At 43.5% G+C, this 25,059-nt stretch overlaps 1 protein-coding gene and 1 long non-coding RNA gene across 6 annotated transcripts in view; one reads left to right on the top strand and one right to left on the bottom strand.

Moving 5' to 3' along the window:
• LOC148474304 (uncharacterized) overlaps positions 1–6,666 on the bottom strand; it is a 28,982-nt gene extending 22,316 nt beyond the window's left edge. The window contains exon 1 of the long non-coding RNA XR_015872901.1: positions 6,549–6,666. This is a non-coding gene — a long non-coding RNA (uncharacterized LOC148474304). The remainder of the gene's footprint in view (positions 1–6,548) is intronic.
• The window catches only part of SEPTIN9 (septin 9), a 293,528-nt gene that overhangs the window by 233,237 nt on the left and 35,232 nt on the right, over positions 1–25,059 (top strand). Inside the window, exon 1 of one of the 5 annotated variants that reach the window (XM_088458791.1) lies at positions 6,702–6,849. The exons of 3 other annotated variants lie outside the window; for them this stretch is intronic. The gene's annotated coding sequence lies outside the window, so the exon portion shown is untranslated. Of the gene's footprint in view, positions 1–6,701; positions 6,850–7,045; positions 7,068–25,059 lie in introns of those variants that run through there. One more of the 5 variants, XM_088458792.1, reaches the window with a different exon arrangement.

Here is a 25,059-nt window from a genome sequence, read left to right as displayed (position 1 = left end):
TGTCTGTACTGATAATAACTTGTCTTGTGTGCTCATTTGTTTCTGTACTTTGTAAGGTGCTGCGGAACCCTTGTGGCTTGTGGCGCCATATAAATAAAGGATAATAATAATAATAATATGCAGCATCTCTGGTAATATATATATATATATATATTAGTTATTATGGCAAACCCTATGCTCAAACAGAATTTCGTTAAAGAAAATTATTTGCCAGCAAAGTCAAAGACTGAAATATACAACTGGCATGAGCTGGAATTAACTGTGCTGCTAAGGTTAGCATTGCCTTACCATTGCCTGTGCTCCTCTGAAGTGATTGTTACATTTGCTAGATAAAACATGTCTATTCAGAAGTCATTGGTCAGACAGTGAATCTAAATGATAGGTACCAAAATGAAGACCAAAGCAAATGTAATGTAAAAAAAAAAAAAGTGCTACTTTGGATACCCCAACAAGTTCTCTTCAACTGCTCCAAAGACACAGCAGCGATGTTAATAGCATACAACTCTGAATCGAGCCCTTAGGTAGCACATAATACAGTATAGTAGGGATAAAAAAACCTTCAAGAGTAAATACAGGCTCTGTAACAACCGGAGGTATATGTATCACACTTCTCAGACAGATTACCAGCTTCCCTGTCCCCTACACAATTCTAGTTTGCTGCTCTGAGGGCAAGAGGCCAGCCAATTAGTGATCAGCCTTGCATCTGAGGAATCAGTCGGGATCCTGGCTGTCAGAATTCCAACCCCGGGATCCAGACAGGGTTAACATACTGACACTTGTTGATTGGTATGCTAATCCTAAACCTTCTCCCTTCCCTAATCCGCTCTCTTTGGTGCCTAACCCTAACCCCCCCCCTAGTGCCTGAACCTAACCTCCCCCCTCCCCACACCCTAAACCTAACCCTCCACCTAGTACCTAACCCCTAAACCTAACCCTTCCCTCAACCCTATTACTTACCTTCAGCATCCCGGCGGTCGGGATACCAGCATCGGGATTCTGACCGGCGTCTGTATTCTGGTGGCAGTATTGTAAGCGTCAGTATCCCAACCGCCGCGATGCCGAACGCATACCACATCTGAAATGCAGCTCTTCACTGCAACTCTGCAAAAATAAAACCACAAAAAACCAGATGGATGTACAGTACATAAAACTGCACAGAGCCAGTTGTGTGTGTGGGACATCTCTTGTGGGACGAAACAAGGAACTATAGGAAAGATTGTCTGCAGGCAATGATGAGGACAGATGTGTCACCTACTAAAGTGCAAAATTACTACACTATATTTCCATCATGACTGCTAAATGTGCCCATAATACTAACTATTTGTAATGTAAATAATAAAATTACACCAAAATAAAACTTACACAGAGCACAGACCATGAAAAGTAGTGCTGAGCAGTAGAACCAGATTGGCCCTTCAAATTAACGGTTGACCATGGTTTTTCTGTGGAGTTCATACTTTTATGCATTGTTCTAATTTAATTTCAATAGGTAATAGTGAAAATAAAATTTGAAGTATCTAGAATAAAAGGGATTATGAGACAGTTGCAAATAAAAAAGCATCCATTGGAATATGAAATGTGTTATTCTAGGATATAGATTGCTTACAGTTGAGTAACAGTACAATTTTTTTAAGTCTCATCCTACAAAATGTATTTTTACTTCAACCAAAGCACTGTTGTGCTCTCTTTTGGTTTGGGATCTAATATTAGCAGCAGGATCAGCTTATACTGTATGTGACTGCACATTTACATGCATGGTTGTTCATATTTACACTGAAATTACATGGTCTAACTCAATTACATATGAACTCTATTCCCTCTATAGCATCATTTTTGTTTTTAATTGTATGTATCCGATTAGGTAATTAAAATATTCAGCCCAACCCGGGTAAAAATAAAACAGAATTACTTTTAAAACTCTTTTACCCCAAACATGAGTAAACAGCTTGAAATGTATAAAACATGTTTTAATCATGAATTAAGAATAGTGAATAAACTAGGTTTGATTTATTGTCCATTTATGTAGTGCCAACATTTTGCAGTATTGTGCAATAACAATGACAAAGCAAATGTTAATGAATTCGGAAGTACACCAATGCAGAAGAGGAGTACACTATCTCATGTCACAGTACAATAATGAAGACTGCTGCTGCTGGCTCTAGGGAATCACCCCTTCACTGCCACAGTGTGAAGACAGTACTGTATAGGGAAGGCAGAGTGAAAGCAAACAAGATTTAAAGGCATAGTGGAGAACAATTCTTCAATTGTGTGATGAAAGAACCCATCTCCGAAACACGTACCAGGACACTGAGAGGGTTACCCATATATATGCCTTACATCCTTGTTGTATCTCGCTCTGCCTTAACTATCTAAATAAACATTAATTCATTACAATATATGAACCTAGATTGAGAAAACCTAAAAGGGGTTCAAGCAATATGTCATATGTTGATGGACATCCTTATTTTTTAGCTGAAATCACATTCGCTAACTACCTTTTTAAAATATTACTAATTTGTTTCTACATATGCTTACGTCTTTGGTGAGAAAAAAATCTTAGGGAACATTGATGGCTTTGCTTGATATTGCACACACATGATAATGGGTTACTTGTATTAATAAGATACCAATTATTCATTTAACCTGGCTACATTTGTTACAATCCAATCACTCAATATTTATTACATTTGTTAGTATAGAAATGAATGATACATTTCTTCCCTAGAGTCAGCAGCAATCTTCATTACTGTACTGTGGCTATGAGATAATTCTCTCCTCTTCTGCATTGGTGTACAGATGTCTGACAGATAATTGTATGGTGTATGCCTAGCATTAGTGATTAAACTATCAAAAGTGGATGGTGAAATCTATCGATAACCTGATTGTATTTGGTGGATTGTTTTTACACAAAAGTATAAGATTAAGAGGCATATGTATTAAAAATTGTGGAAGTGCTGCAATTTTTTTTACGGTGGGGATAATCACTTTTTACATGATTATCCCGCTATGAACTAAATGTAGCAGTATCGATTACCGCTGTACCTGCAAATTACATCCCCAGAGTTTCATCTGAGTCTTTTACATTACTATTAAAAGACTCCTCCGGGATAACTTTCACTTTGCACGTGCACAGTGACAGTTTCCGAAGGCTGCCGGAAAGGGTAAAATCCCTCTCCTCTAATACCTCTTTTCCACCAAAAACCCGGGTCCGACCTGGGTTTTTGGACATGGTTCTAACCCAGGTCAGGCCACGTTTATACCCCTTTTACACCGGAGCTAAAACCCGGGTTTTTGAAGGGTTAACCCGGGCAGCTCCCTGGTGTAAAAGGGCAGAGGGTTGGATCGCCGGGTCGAGTGACCCGGCAATCCAACCCAGGTAACTAGCAGGGTTTAACACGGGCGTAGCCCGTGAAACCCTGCTATGGGAACAGCGCACTCCGGGTCACGATGACCTGGAGTGCTCTGCTAGCCGGCTGATTGGTCCGGCTTCAGTGGCGCTTGGAGATGACATCATCTCCAAGCGTCCACTTTCACTCCGAAAAAGCCGGGTCTATGCAGACCCGACTGCGGTGTGAGCGGCGCTGACTCGGGAATATCCCGAGTCAGCGCCGGCAAAATTCCGGGTCTGATCCGGATAGGAACTTTGTTCCAACTCCGGGTCAGACCCGGAATTTAGGTGGAAAAGGGGTATTACACTGCATCTTCGATCTGGGTTACTCCCAGGTCAGCCCTGTTCACACTGAACCCAGGTCTGTCCTGCTAAACCTGTGAGGTCATAAAAAGTGGGAGGTGACTGCTCCACAACCACCAATCAGCTCATTTTAGGCATGACCCATGTCGGATAACCCGGGTTGCGCCGTTTACACAGCACCATTACCCAGGTCCATCCTGGGTCCGACCCTGGTAGCTACCTGGGTTGGATTGCCAGGTCACTTGACACAGGTTATTTTTCAGGGACTCTTTTACACTGAGCTGCGACCTGGGTAGACCCAGCAATATCACAGGTTTTTGCTCTGGTGTAAAAGGGTTATGGTTATAGCTCCATAGGCATAAAGCATTTTTCACATCTGAGGATGGCGTGGACCAGGGGTGGGGAACCTTTTCCTGCTGAGGGCCATTTTGATATATATAATATTATTTGCGGGCCCAGAGCAGGTGTATGATGTCACATGGGGGCACGGCCAAAATCGCTGGTGATTGCAGCAATGCCTGGAGTATCCTGAGGTTTCTCCGGGGAGCTGTAAGGGTAGTAGTGTGACCATCTGAAGCATCCTAAAGACGCTCCAGGCGGCACTGCTGCATAGATTCTGGCTGCAGGGTACTATTCTAGGCACCCTGCCATCCAGATGAGGCTAGCCGAAAAAAGCTCAGAGGGCCTGACCAAATGATTCTGCAGGCCTTATACGGCCCCCGGGCCTGAGGTTCCCCATACCTGGCGTAGACCAACTGGACCATACTCTGAAAGGTTATACTTTTCGGAGTTTGTTACATAGGGGTCAGACCATAGTACCCATTGATAATAATGGAGAAACTGTAGTTTCTGCACAATTACCAGCTTAATAAAATCGGCCCCTATAGTTAATTCAAGAATAAACAGTGTAATCTTGTAATTAAAAGTCTATTAATTTTATATCGGAGATTCATTACACATACATTGCAAATGTGTTTTTACTCGGTCAGATCAAAATTCCATTGTGTGGGAAGAAATTGTTCATGTTTTGATTTACGATTGGATTACAAATGGTCATATATAAAATTATCCGATTTTAATATTTGCCTGAATTGTATATTGCGATTACAGAACAGAAATGCAATTGTTTGTGGATTAAAAAAATGCCTTTATGGGCCTGAGTACATAAGTTTACCCTCAGCATCAGGGCCAGTTCTATACATTCCGGAGCTCAGGGCAAATTTTTTTTTTGGCGCCCTGAGTTTGGGGGAGGGATGCGTATGCCGCTCTTTTTAAAACTTAAAGAGACAGGCTTGCCAAAAAAGTGACATCACGGTGGCGCAAAATTTAAATCCCAGTGACAGAGTATTTGGCTCACTACCTGATCTCCAGCGTCTGTTCTGCTTGAACTTCCTGCATACCTGCCTGTGTTCTGATCTGGTCCATCTGATGATTCTCTGTGCCTACTCCATTGGTACTACTTCTTGTGACAATGATTCTGACACGTTCCTGACAACCACGCACCAGTATGCCTCGCGGCAACCAGTTTACTGTCCCACTTTAGTTCCTCCAGAGTCCATCAACCCACCGTACATTAGGAACACAGTCAGAGGGCCGCAACCTGCGAATTGAGTGCAGCGTAACCCAAGCGCTTTGCGAGGGTCCCTAGTGAAATCCACTGATACGTTTGTCTGTGTCTCTGAAACGGTATGAGCAAATAATACTAGTATGTAAACACCCATATTATCCCAGCGACAGTTGAGACAATGGTCTGCGCCGGAACTACTCCACGCGTGACCCAGAGGAGACACTGCTGCTGAGAGCAGGTAAGTCAATGCTAGACCACCAGGAATGGTTTGTCAACATTTTATCATGTTGACATTTCAGCAGTGTCCACATGGTGAATGTAAACATGTTATGGATGTCAACATTTCGACATTATGATTATTGAACTTATGGACCCCACCCGCCCATTCTGTATATTGGGCTAGTCATTAATTCATGGTAACTTATTAGTTCTTCAGTTTTAGATTTTGTACAAAATAGCATGGCAGAACCATGTATACAATATTTAAGTATCCAACTCGCTGGGAGTTACAGTGGTGGATACTGAAGTACTGGATCAATTCTGTATTGCTCTGGTCGCGGGACAGCATAACACTGGGCACACGCGCAGTGTCAGAGGGCAGGATGCATGACGCATCGCATTCAGGATGCGAAGCATCCCGCCACTCTTCGCATGCATGCTGGAGTTAATTACACAGGTATGCATGGAGACCGCAAAGTACAGCTCTCTCGGTAAGAGCTGTCCTTTGCGAGTAAGGACCTTCCGGTTCTATGACCCAGAAGTCCCTCTGGCATCCTTTTGCGGTAATGGGAGGGATCCCCGAAGAGAAGCCCATAGGCTTCTATAGGGTAACACCATCTGAAGATGGCGTTACCCACCGCATCCCAGCATTCGGGGCTTTGTGTATATGAGGAATGCGGTCAAACCCCTGAAAGCTGCATTTTTCACATTGCTGCATGCTGCCCAGAAACTTAGGAGCTCCTCTGATGTGTCCAGAATGCAACTTGTGGGGACAGTGCTTCTCACAACCACGGCAAGTTCATTTTAGCACATAGCCGGGATAGTTTAGTTTAAAATTAGTCTGTCACAATATGGACTGATAATAATTGCAGCACTACCACGATTATTAATACATAAATAGGCCCCCATGTCTTTCATACCCACCCCCCTAAATGCACGGCTGAACCATCATCTCAGTGAATGGATTATGACAATACAAAAGTGTATATGTGCCCATTGTCCTGCCTTATAACCTTTGCCTTTACGCACAGCGGTGTTTCCATGGGATTATGTTGCTCACACATTACAAACCTGATCTATATAAACGCAAGTCTACTCTGTATAACTTTCGTTATCGGTACAGTCCTCCTCCTCTGCTGCTGCTGCTGCTGAGACTGAGAGCTCCAAGATTTTTGTCTGGAGGCCATTGGCGTTCTTTAACCCCTTGCCTGCTGGTGCCCCACCTCCGTGTGCCATGTGACAGGGGGCGTGGCGGTGTGTCTCACAGGCGCCCAGCTTTAGATCCTATACTCTTCTTCTCAGTGTTTTGTGTTCGGTGCCTGCTGCTCCTGGTGAGCGTGGTCTGCAGCCCGGGAAAAACTGTGGTGTGGAGGTAGGTGGATGTCATGGACGGCCCCGTGTATAGTAGTAGGGAGAGTGACTGCAGTGCACAGAGCAGTAGTATAGTGATTGCAGTGATCAGACCATATGCAGCATGTTTAAGGGGAGGGCTGCCAATAAAACCCCATGCTCTGGTAGTTGGGGGATGATGAGCTGATCCTCGCTCGTTTGCTTCGTGAGTAATAACAGATCCATGTTGCATTCGGAAAGGTGATCTGATCCTTTATGATTGTATTACTTACATTGCTCTCTTAACCGATACATTACCGTTAGATTACATCCACAACCATTCTCGACAATCTATAATTTTTCCTCCTTTTTTCAGGAAGAATAAATTATGTATTGTTACTCCTTCAGGGGACAAATGAGTAGCCTGCAGCATAAATGCAATACAAATGTAAGGCCTATTGCAGCAGTTGTGTAGCTGTCAATCTTGGGCTGGATTGCATGGGTATTTTTAGGTGCACGTTTAGCAACTATTTGGTTAAATATGTATAGTTTTATAAAACCTTTTTCCCTTGGAAAAGTATCAGCTGCAACTTCCGTCTAAACCTGTCTGTAACTGCCCAGGGATAGACAGTGAAATGGCCATATGTCAGCCATAACTAGTTTTGGGTTGCAAAACACATATTTGTAATAGTCAGTGTAGTGAAACGTTGCACCTGCAGCATCTATCACACAATGTCATGTCAGAGGCTTATATCAGCATGAGGGTCATACACTCCTAGGGAAGTAACACCTCACTGGGATAAATAACTAAACAAGAGCTTATGCTCCCTGGCTTCAGGCCTTCATATTTACTAAGTGTGACACTGTGCAGAGAGGAAAATTGATTTATTGAATAGCCACCCTGCAAAGATGGTTGCCTCTACCAAATCTCGCCGTCTATAGTGGGTCTCCTGAGAAGGCCACAAATCAAGCATTGTGATATTTTGATGCGAGGGCTATTAATAATTTATTGCATAGGAAAATATATTCATTTGTGACTGGTGTGTAACGCTTAATTGATAGTAAAATGTATTCTGTTTTGTTATGACTTTTAATGCACCATATGTTGGAGGGCTTTTTTGTTGGTGAAAGGCAAATGGAGGTTGGAACATTAAAATAGGATCTGGTCCTGTAACTTGGTTTCTTGGGGATGTTGCTTTAGGGGGGAGGAGGTACTGTGCTACATATTTTATTGTTAGTCTAAATCTGAGTTGTCGTTTTTTGTGTTTTTAGGGTGACTAATGTACTTTTGTTAAATTAATATTCATGTTATTTTATTGCAATGAAAAATAATTTTTTTTTGTTTTTTTTTTTGTTCCTTCAAAAGGAAAAAAAACCTCCTTAATTCATGGTTATATCTTTGAACATCCTCTTTGTAATATGGCTGAATGCACAATTATCAAGTGTCTCACACGTCCAAAGGACATTTACTACAGTGCATAGAAAGTATCCCTGCAGGCCACTATCTAAGAAGTTCAAGTGCCCTTAATTGCTGCTATTGCAACACACATTGAGATACCTATTTGTTGTACAAGATTCATCAGAATGTTAGAATAATGTTGAGATTTCTTCCTCCCTGCTGAAGAGCTGTCTTGGTTTCCTGTTCAGTGAGAGAAGACACAGAGACATCACCCTCCTTCTCCCCCCTCCCCTTCTCCCCACCACTCTCTTTCTGTACTGTTTAATCTCTCTAATCTGCGAAAGAGGCACACATCCTTCTCAAGATATACCAGCCAGCCTATTCTATAACCTCTTCCAGGTCATGCTGTCCATTTCTGTTTGGGCATTGGCTGCAGTGTTTATATAAGACCAGGACAGAGTGTTTATTTCACTGGGTTGCATATCTGAGGGCCTATGTATTGAGCTTTTTTTCATAAAATTGTGTGGAAACCGCAGTTTCTGCATTAATTAATTAACTATTGCTATGTACTAATCGCACAATGCAGGTGATTTCACAGAAATCTCTGGCAGAGTGCTAATTAGTACTGCATATCATAGTCCCCATTAATCTCAATGGGAACTACGATCTCAGCCCTATGTGCCAAATTCCCAAAAATTAAGTTTTTTGGAGTTTGGCCCCATTTGTTTACACCATTTTAAGATGAGTTACGGTTGAAAGTTCGACAGACAATAGATCGACACCAGATGGTCGACATAGATAAAATGTCGCCGGGGCACATGGATGTAGGTCGACAGGTACAAAAGGTCAACACAAAAATGGTTGACACTTTTAACGCTAGGTCAGTGGTTCCCAAACTTTTTCAGTTCAAGGCACCCTTAGGGTCTCCTTAATTTTTTAAAGGCACCCCTAAGCCAAATTACTTACCTGTAGTACTGCCCTTCATGTAATGCTCCCAGTAGCCGTGCCCCTTATGCAATGCCCCCAGTAGTAGTGCCCCTTATGGTACTGCCCATTATGCAATGCCCCTTGTAGTTGTGTCCGTTTTGCAGTACACCTTGTAGTAGTACCTCTTAGGCAGTGCCCCCACACCTCTGTGCAGAGCTTACCTGACTGAAGTTCACGCTGGGGACCGCTCCTATTGCTGTCACTGCCGCTGCACTGACTGAATCAAGCTGGATCCAGCAGGGGCGCAGGATCCTCACAAGTTCCCAGTGATGCATTGCACGGGTGACGTCACCTGCGCCCCCCTCGCACTGCATCACTGGGAACGCTTCTTTAGCCTCTGATGGCTTCGGAGCCAGTGTTCCAGTTCTGTAGGAAAGTTGATTGCGATCTTTCGGTGGGAACTCCGCGAGCTTATGGTAGATCGCGATTGACGTTTTGGTCAGGTCTGGAAAAAAACCAAACTGACAGCAGTTTCCCTTCGGCCGCAGCACCCCAATGACAGCCATGTTTTCATATAACCTGGAGATATTTTTTATGTCCTTTTGTGCTGTAGGATGAACCATAGATCCACTAGACTAGGACCAGAGGGTTTTGCATGGCATAATTGCAAATTGCTGTTGATGCCTTTTTGGTTCAGTGTACTGTACCCGTTATTCTGTGCAAGTCACCGACTGGGGATCCAGCAAAAGAACCCCAGACTGCCACACTTCCTTCTCCATGTTTGACAGTTGGGTGTCAATTTATCTAGCCTCGAGTCCTTTTTGCTCATCGTCACTCCCCTTTGTGTCACCCTTGTCCTCTGCCTCCTTTAGAATGTAGGCTCTCACAAGCAGGGCCCTCTACCCTCATGTGCTTTGTCTTCCATAACTTATGCTGCCCACACACACAGCGATCTGCACACGATTAGCTGATGTGTACGATTTCCCTTGAAACTCTCCCCGGCAGCTCTGCACACGATCTGCACACAATTTGGTGTCCAATCTTCAAACGATCTCTCCTGCATCCAGACTTTCACAGTGCATCATGTCCTATATTGTCAGATCTGCCCTACTGAACGGCAGATCTGACGATGTGATGTGCGATCAGCGGGGACGCGCATTGTGATCGTGAGTGGGGACTCACGATTTACTGTCAATTCGGCCATATTTTACACGATCTGTCGTTCCAATGTGTCGGAATCGGCCAGATCGGGTAAAATATCGCTGTGTGTGTGGCCAGCTTAACACCATCCTCTCCTCCCCACTACCTACATTGGAACCTATCCCTTGGGTATTATGACTGCTGATGTTTATGAATAATGTCCATGTCTTGCAGTATTCTTTACTGTAAAGCTGGGTACACACTAAGCCAGGGGTTCCCAACCACGGTCCTCAAGGCATACACAGTCCAGGTTTTAAGGATAGCCATAGTTGAGCACAGGTGACTTAATTAGTACCTTAGTTATTTTGATTTAACCATCTGTGCTTAAGAATGGATATCACTAAAACCAGAACTGTTAGTGTGCCTTGAGGACCGACGTTGGGAATCACTGCACTAGGCGATATGTCGTCCAATATGGTGGATCGGGCTGACATAACGGGCACATTGTCTAGTGTGTACGGACTATTGCGTGCTCTAGCGGGTTGTTCATCGCATCTTTTTGGCCGTTAAGATATCTTGAAAGACACCACTGGACGATAACGTGCGGTCGCATCATTTAGTATGTACGACGGACTGACATATCATTCCGTTAGTCATGCAGTCGTCCACGATCCAGGATCACGTAGTGTGTACCCAGCATAAGTGACTTTGTTCTTGTTTTGTTAATTTTGTTTCTGTCTATGTACTTTGTAAGGTGCTGTGGACCCCTTGTGGTGATCTATAGCTCTGTGGGACTCTTCTCTGCCCCAAGAGGTGACAGATTCAGCTCCGCCTCCTTGCACTGCATCTTAAAGGGATAGCTAGCATCTTAAAGGGATTCCTATGCAAATATTCCAAAATCTATAAAATCCAAAATGCTTCTGATCCCAAGTATTACGCATATGGGAGAGTCAACCTGTATGTTACATTTAATTGCATGCCATATCTTGGAGGGCAACTGAGGAGTTGAGCAAAACTAATGTATGTGAATTTTTTTGTTACATTACCATAATATTTAGGTCTTTGCACAAAACGCAATAGTTCACACATTAGCCAGAGTTTCCCAAACTCCGCCATAACAGTTCAGGTTTTAAGGATATCCATGATTGAGCAAAGGTGACTAATTTAGTACCTCAATTTGATTTACCAATCTGGACTCAAGCATGAGTATCCTTAAAATCCGTACTGTAATAGTGGGGTTTGGCAAACACTGCATGATTAGGCTAAAGGCTGCCGTTTGTGCGTGTTTCATAGTATACTTCAAGAATTTCTGCCTTTGAAGTTTCCTTCCCACGTTTTTCTCAGTAATACCTGGGTCACTTAGCAGCAGCGCCGATATTCTAGCCTGCTAGTATCATTAGCGCCCAGAAGCCAGAGAAATCCCTTTAGTATAAATCGAGAAGTGATATGTTCAGGGATTTTCTCTGTCTTTTTCACTTGGCCCCTTTATTTCCCCTTAGGTCATGGAGCCCTATATGCACAGAACTATGGGGGAGATGTGTCAAGCCTTGGAGAGAGATAAAGTACCAACCAATCAGCTTCTGTCATTTTTCATGCACAGCCTGTAAAATGATAGTTAGAAGCTGATTGGTTGGTACTTTGTCTCTCCAAGGCATGGTACAACTCCCCTATGTCCCATCTGAAAATCTGTTACATATTGAAATTCTGATCTGAAATCTTGATTTGGCCATAACTGTTCACGGACTGGATTTTGAAGACCAGAAAAATAAAAGTATTTTTAAAAACATCATAAGGTCCATTTATCACCAGCTGTTGTGTCTGACAGATCTGTGTCAGCGAGTTTGCAAATTGAGGTAATAGAGGAAAAAAACAAGGGGTAGATTTACTAACCCACGGTCTATCAAAGCTGCTGATGGAACGTGGCTTTGACAGATAGTTTTGAAATGGGAATCAGGGCCTGATTTAGAGATTGACGTATTTAAAACATCAGGTGCAATGGCCTAATGTTTTAAATATGCGCATGCGCCCCAATGGCTTCCACGGGGGGGCACATATCGGAATTGCATTGAGATCCATGCAATCTGATAGGTGTTCCTGGTGGGTGGCTTTTGATGGCGGTTGTGGCGGAAGTGTGTGCCGGTGTCAGAGACTGTGTCGGAAGACGCAGTTCCACTGCCATTGACAGCCATAGGTTTGCTCTAACGTCCGATGGTGCGGACGATGTATGCTCAATTGTGCAACTATTTGTTCACCGTAGCCTGTGGGCATCTCAGACAGCCTTTTGGCTGCGGCATTGGCATAAATTCGCAGTAGCAGCTATAACAGAAGTCATAGCTGCTACTGCATTAAGGTCCACCTCAGAATCAGGTCCACAATGCTAAGCCTGATATATCGTTAATTCCTGTTGCCATTTTAAAACACTGGGCAGTCTCGCCGATGTGTGCAAGTCGCAGACTATTACTTGTCCCCTCTAGTCTTTGCTAACAAGACGGTGAGGTAAGATGTGTAAAAAAAAAATAATAATGAAGCAGCATTATCGCAGTTACATTACATCCTCAAGGGCACGTAGAGGCAGCTCGGGGATGATCATTTAGGTGTGTCCTTTATTTATCTAGAGAATGAATACTTTGCATTTCAGATTGTCGTAGGTGAAGTCTACACCAGAGAGATGTGACAAATCCATTTCACTATCTTTAAATTCATGGCTATTGCTTTATACGTCTGAATGAATTTCTCATGGTTGTATGGCTCATGCTAACAATTCTGTATGAACATTTGTGACCTCCTGCTGCTGCTGTTGAAGAAAGGACAATGACAATCTTTGGCCTTATAGCTGCTGAGGTTCTTCTAAATCTGATCCTCGGGTTATAAATTGCCAATCCCTGCACCTGAATAAACTATAATGTAGATATTGAAATGTACAACCACAAATGCCACTGAAAAAAGCCCTATAATTTATATCTATTTTAAAACCTATTGGGTATTCTTATCGGGGAAATATTGTTTGGTTAAAACAAACGTTCAGTACTTTTGTTTAGTGTGTCTGCAATCTCTTTATTCTGTGTGTCTGGTATGTACTAGTGTATACACATACAAATATCGCTGATACCTCTGAACACATGGTTGCATTTAAATCTATAAAGTTTCATAGGCTCATATGAGGAAGTGATAAACCTCCCTGGTGTGTTTGTCCCCTCTCCGCCCACCCGCTCTCCCCCCTAAGGATCTTTTTATTCTTCCTTCCCTAGGCCAAGCCTCTCCTTCCCTTCCTCCCCCAATACAGCCCCACATCCTCTCCAGTAACAGTTGGCGTAGGATAGCGAAAGGTCACCATTGTTGGCCTTTTACAGGGTGCTGCTCCAGGTCTTGGGTGTTTGCAACAGGAAGAATTAATTTAAATTAAACGCCCATACTAAAAGGCAAAACTGCTTATCGAAAATAAGAGGGATTTTTTTGTTAATCTTTTCCAATATTTGCAAGTTTTCATGAGTCAGTCTTATTACAAGCTGTAAATATGTGTGTGTATGTATGTATGTGTATGTATATATATATATATATATATATATATATCAAATGTAATATACAGTAGATTCCTGGTTGCATATGGGTCAGAAGTGGACATGAATAAAGTTTTCTGTCCTGTAATGTTTTGCAGACAGCAGATATGTTATACATGGTAGTGTGCAGCTACTAAATGAACGCGGTCCTTCCCATGAAAAAGATCACTAGGAAATACCTTACAGCATCTTTGTCCCTTCTATTTCTTGCTGCTTTACACTAGAGATGCGCTGTTTGCATCTGAGTAACTGCATCTTATTGGCTGTACGGCTCTCACGTGTTTTGGATAGTCAGTGTGATAAATTCGAACTTGTGCTAATTTGGCTCTTCTCTACTCTACACATATTTTCATAGAATGTCTCCGCTTTATTCAAATAGTATGTATGCTTCACTTATTTGGGGCTAAGGGATGTAGCCAGCATCCCGGCGTGCGGGATGCCGACGTTCTAAATACCGGCGCTGAAATCCCAACAGCGTCGGGATCCCAGCACCAGTATCCTGACCGCCGGCACCCCGAAGGTAAGTATCAGCAGTTAGGGGAGGATTCGGTTTAGGGGAGGGGGAGTTTAGGCACTGGGGGGGGGTAGGTTTAGGCACCTTGGAGGGTTAGTATTAGTGCTAGCATACTTAACTATGGCTGTCGGGATTCTGACTGCCAACATGTCGCTGATAGTATTCTGACCAGCAGCATCCTGACTGCTGGTAATCCATACCCAGCCTGGGGCTAATACCAGGGCTTAAAGTGGTCCTGGTGGAACTCATCTCACTGCTTCTCTTGGCGGCTCTGTGCAATGCATTATGCAGCGGCTATGACGGCATGACGTCACATACGCCGTGCCGACTGCTGAAGGAGCCGGCGGGACACTGGTGAGGGGCGTGCTGAGAAGGAGGATTATGAGGTCAGGATGGGAGTACGGGGAGGTGGCTGCCATCAGTGACCGCAGCACTGATGGTGGCTTCTGTGCAGGGACGTGGGTGGCGGAGGCAGAACTAGTTCCGCCTACCATTAGATGTGACGGAACGCAGTTCCGGCCCACTTTAACCCCTAGCTAATACAATAAGCAGATTGGTATCATGTAATTAATAGCATGTGAGTGATTCTGTGGTATATGTTAATAGTGTTCATTCTAGCAACCTGCACCTGTCACAATTCGTGCAGTTCCTCATTCCTGCCTGGGGTGTGTCTCTCTGCTCTGGTGCTTCTAGCACACTCTGGTCTGTATCTCGGCAGTTTGTTGCATTAGCTGAGTGTCCTAGAAGCACCAGAGCAGAGAGCGACACCCCAAGCAGGAAAGCGGAACTGCACGGTTTGTGACAGGTGCAGGGTGCGAGAATGAACACTGTTAATATCAGAACATAGTAATACACTTTTATACTAATAGGGCAAAGGTGTTTTGCTGTTGATGAATGTGGGGGAGATGTACTAAGCCTTGGAGAGTGATAAAGTACCAACCAATCAGCTCCTGTCATTTTTCAAACAAAGCCTGTAAACTGTGTGTCTTCATTTACCTACCTCAGACTATGGCAAAATACATGACAGTGGGATGAGGAGACAGGAATTTGGCAGGAAGTAGTCACTGCAGCATCTCTGCCCTTCAGACTGTGACCGAATTGTAAGAGAGCTGATTTATAGGTGGGTGAGGAAATTGTCCAGAAATAAATAGGAAAGAACAAGCTGGCTCTGACACTGCAGTGATCTGCATGGGCTTAGCAGACATGAGGATAGGGGGGTTGTAGTTGAATTAGAATAAAAGACTGTGCTCTGTTGTGTTTAATTAGGAGTAAAGCTTTAATGGGGACATTTCTTAAAACGGATGCACTGTGGTTTGTTACTTTTCTGAATGATGTTGCAGGTTATGTACTGTGGGCTATAGCATTCTCACTACTTTCAGATGCATCTGTAGAAGAACTGTCTCAAACTGAAAACTGCACATATGCAAAACTATCCCTATTGTAGATAAACTAGGACTGGTTTTTCTGGTCATGGGAAATGACAGAAGTTACCACTGGATATGCATTGTGCTTCACATGATGGAATAATCCTTACGCAGAAAAAGTCCCAAACATTCAAGATTATCGGATCTCATGACTGTACTGCAGATCTAATCAACTTTGGTGTTGGTTACAGCAATACATTTAAGTGATTACGCAGTGTGTGTGAGATAGATAGATATATAGATATATGTATCCTGACGAAGGGGGATGGCCCCGAAACGTTGATGTATTGATGCAGTAAACACTCGTTCACCATAATATAAAACATACCCCTCTCTACAGAAATTAGGGAGGCGTCCTGTGCTGCAGATCTGGGCTCTATTGGACGCAGTCTGTCCATAGATCTCTTTGGAAGCTGTTCAATGGAGCTCTAAACAGCCTGCAATGTGCTCGCATAGGGAAATGTGCAGTCTCTTTCTTCAGCTACTTTCTGTCAGAAGTTTCCTTAAAGTGGATTTTAATATTGTTCAGTAGCAATGCTGCCCGAAACCAAACAAATTTGTTGCCTAACAATTGTTATACCCCTTTTCCCCTGGCCAAAATACCCGGGTTATTGCCGTGTCAACATGGGTAGTGGCTCAGTGGAAAAGACTCCTAGGAAAAAATCCCAGGTCGATTGACCCGGCATTTCGTCCCAGGTCTCGAGCAGGATTTGACGCGGGCAAAACCCTGGTCAAGCTCAGTGGAAACGAGTAACCTGGGTCTTCCGACCCGGGACCCGTTTACAGCATGCTGATTGGGTGCTATTCGGAAGCCGTTCCGGGTTTTTACCCCATCCCCGCTTCATAATGGGGGGCTGTAATCTCTCCCTGTCCGTGTCCCCGGTGACATCACAGCCTCTCGAAAGGACACCCCCTCCCCTGGTGACACCTCCTTCCCTGGTTGCCGGTCCGCTCCTTTCTGGCGTTCAGGGGGGAGCTAGAGTTTCTGGCGACTTGGTGATGACATCACCTCCAAGCGCCGGCACTGCACCCGTGTGCAGTGTGAACGGCGCCTGGGTCAGTGCCGCAGTGGGAAAGGGGTTACACTCGGGTCTGACCCGGCTTGGAAACGTGTTTCAAATCCTGGGGCAGACCCGGGATTTTGGTGGAAAAGGGGTATTAGGCCGCATTGCTGCTCAGCCAATTTACATGTGAATGCATTTCCCTGTATTTTGTTAACATGTGTTCATAGTTGGATAAACTCATGTAATGCACAGTTGGGAACACATGGGTGTAGGTATAATGGTCAGGCAATGGTGTTAATTTTCAGCTCAGCTTATATTATCAAAGGTGAGGTCTCTGGCGATGATCCTTGTGGTAGCATTATCCACACAACAGTAGCATACATTAGAAAAGCATCCCATTTCAAGTCACTTAGGGGCCTATTTATCAAGTGTGTTTTTTTCTTTCAGAAAATGATGCCGAAACTGCAATACTTTCATAATATTATGTAGCAGTGCTATCTATTAACAGCGTAATACAGGAGATTTCCGCGAAATCTACTGCAGAAGACTAATTGGCACTGCTGATTGCAGTCCCTATGATTATTAATGCGGACTACTGTCTGACCCCTATGTTCCAAACTTTGCTGTTCTTAGTTTGGCCCAGTGAGGGATCTTACGATCCTGCTCCCACAGCCTCCGGCTGGCTTTGGAAACTGGCACTGTGCATGCATAGATGGGGGAAGGGAACATTGTGCCCCATTTCCCCCATACTGGACCGCACACACACACACACACGGGGGCACCCTGTCTTGAAAGAAGGGAGTCTCTTCTTTCAAATGTACCGCTTTAATGGTTATTGTCTGGTGATAACCAAATAATAAAATAACTGAAACATAAAAATAAAACCTTTCCACAGACTATGGGGGCTAAAGCCCTTATCTCCCCCATCTTGTGCCAAATAGCAAAAAAATGATCCATTGTTTAAATCAGTTTGTTGCCTAGTTTTTAAAATGTTAGGCCTTGTTGGGCTACCATATTTTCTCTTTTCCCCTCAGCCTGTGGGCTTCTTTTCGCATGAAGCCCCCAGAGAGGGATCTGAAGTATCCCTTGACGATTGCACATTCCGATGGCCGACATGTGCAATAAAGTCTTCACACTAGAGCAGATAGGTGGTAGGGCATCTATCAAAAAGGGCCACAAACAAGGGGTGTGGCCACTCAGAAAAGGGGCAATGACCTTAAAATGCACCCCCTTCTCATAACTGTAGGGGGCATTTCCAGTGCTCACGGAGATGCCGGACTGCCCCCAAGGTCTCCCTGCAGTGTGAATGGCGTGCGTATTTGTTCACTTACCGGTGATCGTTTCACCGGCACTAGAGGCCCCCCCCCGCGCGCTGGTAGGGATGCCTGCTGTAGCGGGGTGCTGCCTAGCGGGAACACTACAATAGAACTCCAGGGTAATAAATTCAGATGTTCTCTTTGCAAAGGACAGCTGTATTCATTGCGTTATTAAATTGTTTGTATGCGGTAGCTGGTGCGATGTATCGCATAGTATACTGACACGCAAACACATGCACACATTAAGAGGATGCCATTGACCTCTGCTTTGTCTTTTAGCGATTCTAGAGCGGCAAGGAAAAGCATGGTGGATTGGTGAATTGTCTGCTTGTGGTTTACAAACACAGATAGTGGTCACAGAATGGAGCCATTTTATGCTGGCTTCTTGACAAGTCGCCTGCCTTTTATTTTAGCATTCACCTTTGTTTTGTAATCCCACGAGTGTAGTAATCACGTGACTGCAGATTTCCAAGATAGGTTCAGACAGTGACTGCCCCATCCCCCACCAGTAATGTAAAGTGAATACAAATTCATTTGTGTGGTTTTTATTTTACACTCTTCTATCTGGTCTGCCTTCCTCTTCTGCGCTCTCTTTACACGAAACATACATAACTGCCTTATTAGGGAGTTCTGACATATCTGTTTCCTGTAGGTCTTGTATATATAGATATACATGACATTAACCAGAGGAAAATCTTCAGTTTGGTGTCACGGAAAGGTTAAAAGGAAAATATATTCAACCTACAAGTTCATGTGTATTGGCTTTAATTCAGTACAAACTATTAGCAAAAAGCACTTGTTAAATTTGTAATAAGCCTGGCAAAATATCTGGGTAATGCTGCTGACATTGGCGATTGTCACTCTGCAAAACTGTCAGTGTTTGAAAAAAAATTAAACACCTATAATGAAGCTGTTTGAATTAAAAGATTTGTTCCCATAGGGCCAAACCGGTGACTTCTAATTTCTAAAATAAGTCGTATAAATAAAATAATTAGGATAAAGTTCTAAAATGCCGCATACACACTAGACGATGTGTGTATTCGGCGATATCGTCTGCGGCGGGACCCTGCAGGGGTGCCGACATTGATAAGTGTATAGACACTTATCAATATCGGCCACAACACAGCATGGCATCGTTAATGATCTACCCAGATTGAGGTGCATGTTCAGCCGACTGGGGATATCGTTAATGACCCACGGGAGCGCGCATCTTTGGTCGTTCAGTGCATACACACTGAACGATATCGTTATCGTTCATAAAATTAGTCTAGTGTGTATTTTGTCTGTCACCTCGTTGATTCTGAAAATACAGTGATTTGCAAAATTATTCAACCACCTAAGAAGTAAAGTAGATTTGTCTGTATTACAAATGGCACAGAGATTGCTCCAGACATTATTTTTTTATTGTGAACTGGTAGGCTCTTACAGTAAATTTTCAAAATCCTAATATATTGTGTGTATCCTGATTTTTTTTTTTTTTTTTTAAATACTGAAAATTCTGCTGCATTAGTGTTCACCTGCTGCGGAAGCTCCAAGTTTACACACACAACCCATTTCCCCTAACAACTGGCTTTCAATTGGTCTCTACCTATGCATCATTAAAAGGTCAGCTTTCATGGATAAGACACCTTAAATCAAATAACATTGGTCATACTGTGAATTCGAAGGAAAACTGTCAAAACTAAAACAAAGAGCATTGTAAGAAAATTAAAGATAGTTGTAGAACTTCACAATATAGGAAAAGGCTATGAAATAATATACAAGTGCTTGGATATCCCAGTGAGCACTCTTGGCTCAGTTGTGAAGAAATGGAAGCTGCAGTATACCACCCAGGCACTGTCAAGAAAAGGTTGTTCAACAAGACTCCATGTCCGAGCAAGGAAAGGCCAAAGATAACATGAAGAGTTCAGTGGCTGAGACTGAATTGTAGGTGCACTGGTCAACCATATCAATAGCTCTGCATACAACTTGCCTGTATGGGAAAGTTTGTGGTGATTGCGGACGGATTAGCAGAGTGTAGTCCGTATTAGGAGTACATATTTATTAAAATAGAAAAATGTATACACTAGATGGCCATCATGCATGAATGGAAATAGCATGAATTGTGCAAATTTAAGTGTATGGTCCCACAGATGAAGGTAGCTTATTGGGGTAGAGAGCCACCAATGATATAGCAGTTTACTGTTTGAAAAGTTCAGAGGTGCCTTCCAAGATATGTTCTCCAAATGGACATACAGATCTTAATATGCTAGATGTACACTTTATTACCAATAATCTCCCACAGAAGAACTACGTGTATAATAAAGTACCTGAGGTGCATATGTAAACCACATGGTTTCCAATTTTGGGCACCCTGATAGATAAAGAACAGTAATTGTTTGTCGGGTCTGGTTGGTCCAGGTGTACAATGTTTGGCAGGTGTTCAGAAGAGTGGAGCAGCATTATACACATCCCATACAGCCAACAGGTGTTTATTTAATCAATGTGCGCTGAATCATCTGGGTTGCTTGATGTAAGATGCAGTGGCTAGTAAGTATTGGGCTGGTAGAATTATTTTGTTGGGATTATTTTCCTCAACGTGCACTGGGTATCTTGTTGGAATTGGTTCCGATGCATGGTGCAAAATACAAAGAGAATACTGTGTAGAAAAATAAAAAAAACCTGGCGCTGTCGTGTGTCAGGACTCTAGTGAGCATGCAGTATAACTATAATATTGTGTATAATAATTAAACCTATTCTACAGTGTGGGATAATGCAACTGTACTGTATAGAAAAAAAATCTAACAGCAAGGAGTGCAGTGCAAAATACAGGGAGAATACTGCAAGATAACTTGCTTCAGTCTGTCCGTCTGCTAGAAAACTAGAACTTGGAAAAAAGTTCACCTTCCAGCAGGACAATGATCCCAAGCACAAGGCCTAAGCAATACTGGTGTGGTTGAACAACAAAGGTTCTGCAATAGCCAAGTCAAAGGGGTAAATTTACTAAAGCAAGTGTTTTTAGAAGTGGTGATGTTGCCCATAGCAACCAATCAGATTCTACGTAACATAATTTAACCAGCACCTTCTGGTTGCTATGGGTAACATCTCCACTTCTAAAAACCTGCACTTTAGTAAATTTACACCAAAGTCTAGATCTCTGTCCAATAGAGAATCTGTGGTACTATATGAAAATTACAGCTCACAAGCATCATCCAACCAACCTGAACAACCTTGCGCACATCTGCAAGGAAGAATAGGCACAAGTTGCTCCCAAACAGTGTGCAAGCCTGGTAGAAACTTACCTAACAGACTTAAATCTATTATTGCTGCAAAAGGTGGTTCTCCCAAGTACTAGTCTGCAGGGGTTGAATACTTATGCAAGCATCATTGTTTATTTTTTAAAAAGCCTACTGGGTCACAATAAAAATACTCTTGAACAAACTACTATATGCAATACAGACACATCTGTTGACTTTATTTTAGGCATTTGATTACTTCAGCACAGAGATTCCCAAACACTGGGCCTGATTCAGACCCGGTCGCAAGCGCTGATCGCTCGCAACCGGGTCGATGGTGGCTCACAGCGCATGCGCACGGCAGAGCTTGCGCCGTCGTGCGCATGCGCGAGACCCGGCTGGCGACGAGCAATCCATCACTCCGGGTCTCGCACCAAAGGGGGCGAGCTGACGATGTTGAGTGACAACTCGCCCCCTTTGGTGGGCGGGCCGGGGGGTGGCTGCTCTAACGGAGGCGTTCCCATGAGAACGCCTGCCATTTGGAGGCGGCCCCACTGACATCACTCTGTTAGAGCCGAAATCTCTCTGGGGCTTCCGTCCACGAGACCCTACCACAAGGGTCTCGTCGCAAGCCCGATGGTCGCGATGGTCTTGACCATCATCATGGCCGCTCGCAATAGCTGTGGGTGGTCACCCACAGCTATCCAAGAGGCTGATCCAATTTAAAAAAAAAAGCCCGGCCCTGATTCAGAGCGAGCGGCTCTGAATCAGGCCCTCTGTCCTCAAGGCACCCTAACAATCCAGATTTTGATACTCATGCTTAGGGGTTAAACGACTTCAGCCCCACATTCACACTCCTTTTGAAAATGCTAATTTCCCTCAGACCTTCTATATGATCACCCACTTGCCCCAAGATGTACCCACATGGCTATATGATGTCCTACTTGCCTTGTCACTCAGGTCAAAGCCAGTAGAGAGAATGAAAACCATGTGGCACTGATGGCACTGGCCTCCCGCCTCTAATTAGACTTGCTTTGTACATAAGAGGTCATGCAGAAGCCAGCCGCTTCCATAGCGTTCAGTCTTATTCTCTGGTTTATGAGCAGGGACATAGGCTGGTAGCAGGTGGTTCCCTGGCTGCCTTCTGCCATCATTGTGTATAATTGTTAAAAGAAAAAAAAAAAAAGAGAGACTAAAATTCTGCCTCTGATCAGACCCCTGCATACAAAGACTCATGAGATTGCTCTTGAGGAGTGCCAGGGCAATGTAAGGCATCAGAGATTCCTGTGCATGTGTTAATGCAATCTTTGGATACCACAGTGTTTAATAAGACTGTACACTATAGTTTATAAGATGATTTAAATAGCAGGAGGCCTGGGTGAGGTTTGGGGTTGAGAAGAAATGGCTATTCTGGTCACAATTGTTCTTGTCACAGAGACCAGTATTTGTCCCATTCCTGCCTTGTGCTGCTATTTTGGCAGCTATTTGTAGGTATTAATTTCTATATTGTTTGGGATAGTTAAATGTCATTAAATAATCCTTCTCATCCAGTTCTGAAACATCAGTATGCTGAAATGATTTAATAACATGACATGTTACATATATAATTATTTTACTAATTTCATTGGCAAAAATAGATTTGTAGATCTGGTAAATAACCTTTCAATCTAATGTCCAATTTGTAGCTGATGCTGTAGTGAGGCATTAGTTACCACCATTATGTCATTAATTGCTTGTCTTTTCACAATTTGCATTCCTATAAATATTGGTTCAGCCCACAAAATGGCTGCTATCCATATGTGGAATTGACAGGCATTATTTACAGAAATGACAAGAGTACGAGTTGATTATCTGTGGGGGGAAAAAAAATTACCCGATGCTAGAAATTATAATACCTGTAGAACAGTGGTCGGGTAACAGGGATAAATTACCCCATTTGGGGTAAAACTGAAATTCCTGGGGGTAATGGACGGACAGCCGGGCATGCATATGAATCATTGCATGCCCGGCTGTCCGTCCACCCCCCCCCAGGAATGGAGGTCAGTGGCGCAGGGTGCAGCGGCGCACCCGCTGCACCCGGCGTCAGTGACCTCCAACCCGGCGCCACAGGGAGGCTCTAAGCCGGACGCCCGCTGAGATGTTATTACCAGCGGGTGCCCGGCTCCTTCCCTGCAGCGCCGCGTTAGCCGGAGGCTGGAGTTCTCTTCTGAAAGTCATGGTGTCTCTCCCATAGTTCCGAGGAGAAGACGGGCGGACAGGACGGCGGCGGATGCAGGAGCGGGGATTAAGTTAAGTTTTTTTTTTTGTACAAGCGGCACTACAGGGGCATAACTATGGCGGCACTGCTACAGGGGCATAACTATGAGGGCACTGCTACAGGGGCATAACTATGGCGGCACTGCTACAGGGGCATAACTATGAGGGCACTGCTACAGGGGTATAACTATGGGGGCACTACTATAGGATTTCCTTCCTTTCAAATCAAAGGGGTAATGTCGGTGTATCTAAATATATTTTGGGGTAAAAGGTAAAGTTCCCTGACCCCTGCTGTAGAAGATTCAAGCTAGAATTTTTAACTTTTTGTAAATAACTTTCTCTGAGCAGGATGCATTTGCATGTGATGCATCCCGCCACTCATCGCATGTCTGTGTAAATAATGCTGGTATGCATGAATAAAAACATAAAGGACTGCTCTCCCGTTAAGAGCTGACCTTTGCGATAGGACTTCCGGGTTTATGACCCACAGGTCCTGCACATGCATTGAGTGACGCATACATGGCGGAGGGGTTTGCTGGGAGGAATCAAATTTGATCCCTCTCACAGCACTTTGCAAATTGAAGCACATAGGCTTCTATCTGGCAGCACCATCTTAAGATGGCATTGTGCACCGCATCCAAGCCCAGCAATGTATTGCGTTTCAGAGTTTAGCGCACATGCGGTAAGTGGCCAAACCTCAGAAAACTTTCAGAGGTTTGATTACAAAGACCTCATTGATGCATCCTGACCTCAGTATTCATAATTCTACTGTTTTTGTAGGCTATCATTTTACTCACTACAGGAACTCAGTATATCGTTAAAAAAAGACATTTGAATTTCTAATTTCTAGTTCCTGAAAAGTTTGGAATCTTTCTTTATATATTTGAAAATTGTAGTACTTTAGAGGTGTGTTTTACCTTGTTTATATTTTAATTCACATTAGATTCCCTTCATTGGACTCCTCAGGCTTTGCTCAGCAGTACGCTGATACATATACTTTGGGATCTTTTTGGACAGTTTTTAGAATAGTCTGAGTGCAGTAGGAGGAAGGGATCCTAATTTGGAGCCTAGCAAAGCATATGTCCCCAGAGACCGTGTAAAATAGTGCAAACCATGGGAAGAGAACCTCTTCAAAGGATAAGGGTGTTTAAAAAAGGGGATTAAAAAAAAAAGATTAAATAACCCTTGCTTGTAACAGCCAATTAATTATATCTTGTGTATTCTTTGCCTTGGTATTTAGAATTAAGTGATACTAGATGACAGGGATCTTTTGAATAGATGTTTTGTCATGTGAAATCTGTGATTATTGAAGTTCTAGGAACCTATTATTTTTTGATAGTAAAATGACTTCTCTTCCTGGTGGTGGTTGTATTGCTCGGGTATGCTGCCGACATCTGTTACTGTAGTAAAGGTACACTGGGGCAGAGGTCATGCAGCAGTGAGTGATGGTTCCTGCAAGTTTGGGCTAATGCTTCTCACCCAAAAGAACATTGGCAGTCGT

This window comes from Taudactylus pleione, unplaced genomic scaffold, assembly GCF_031769625.1.
Source record: "Taudactylus pleione unplaced genomic scaffold, aTauple2 ptg000851l, whole genome shotgun sequence".
Taxonomy (NCBI): Eukaryota; Metazoa; Chordata; class Amphibia; order Anura; family Myobatrachidae; genus Taudactylus; species Taudactylus pleione.
The sequence above is the reverse complement of the archived record's forward strand: the minus strand, read 5'-3'. Positions and strand labels throughout refer to the sequence as shown.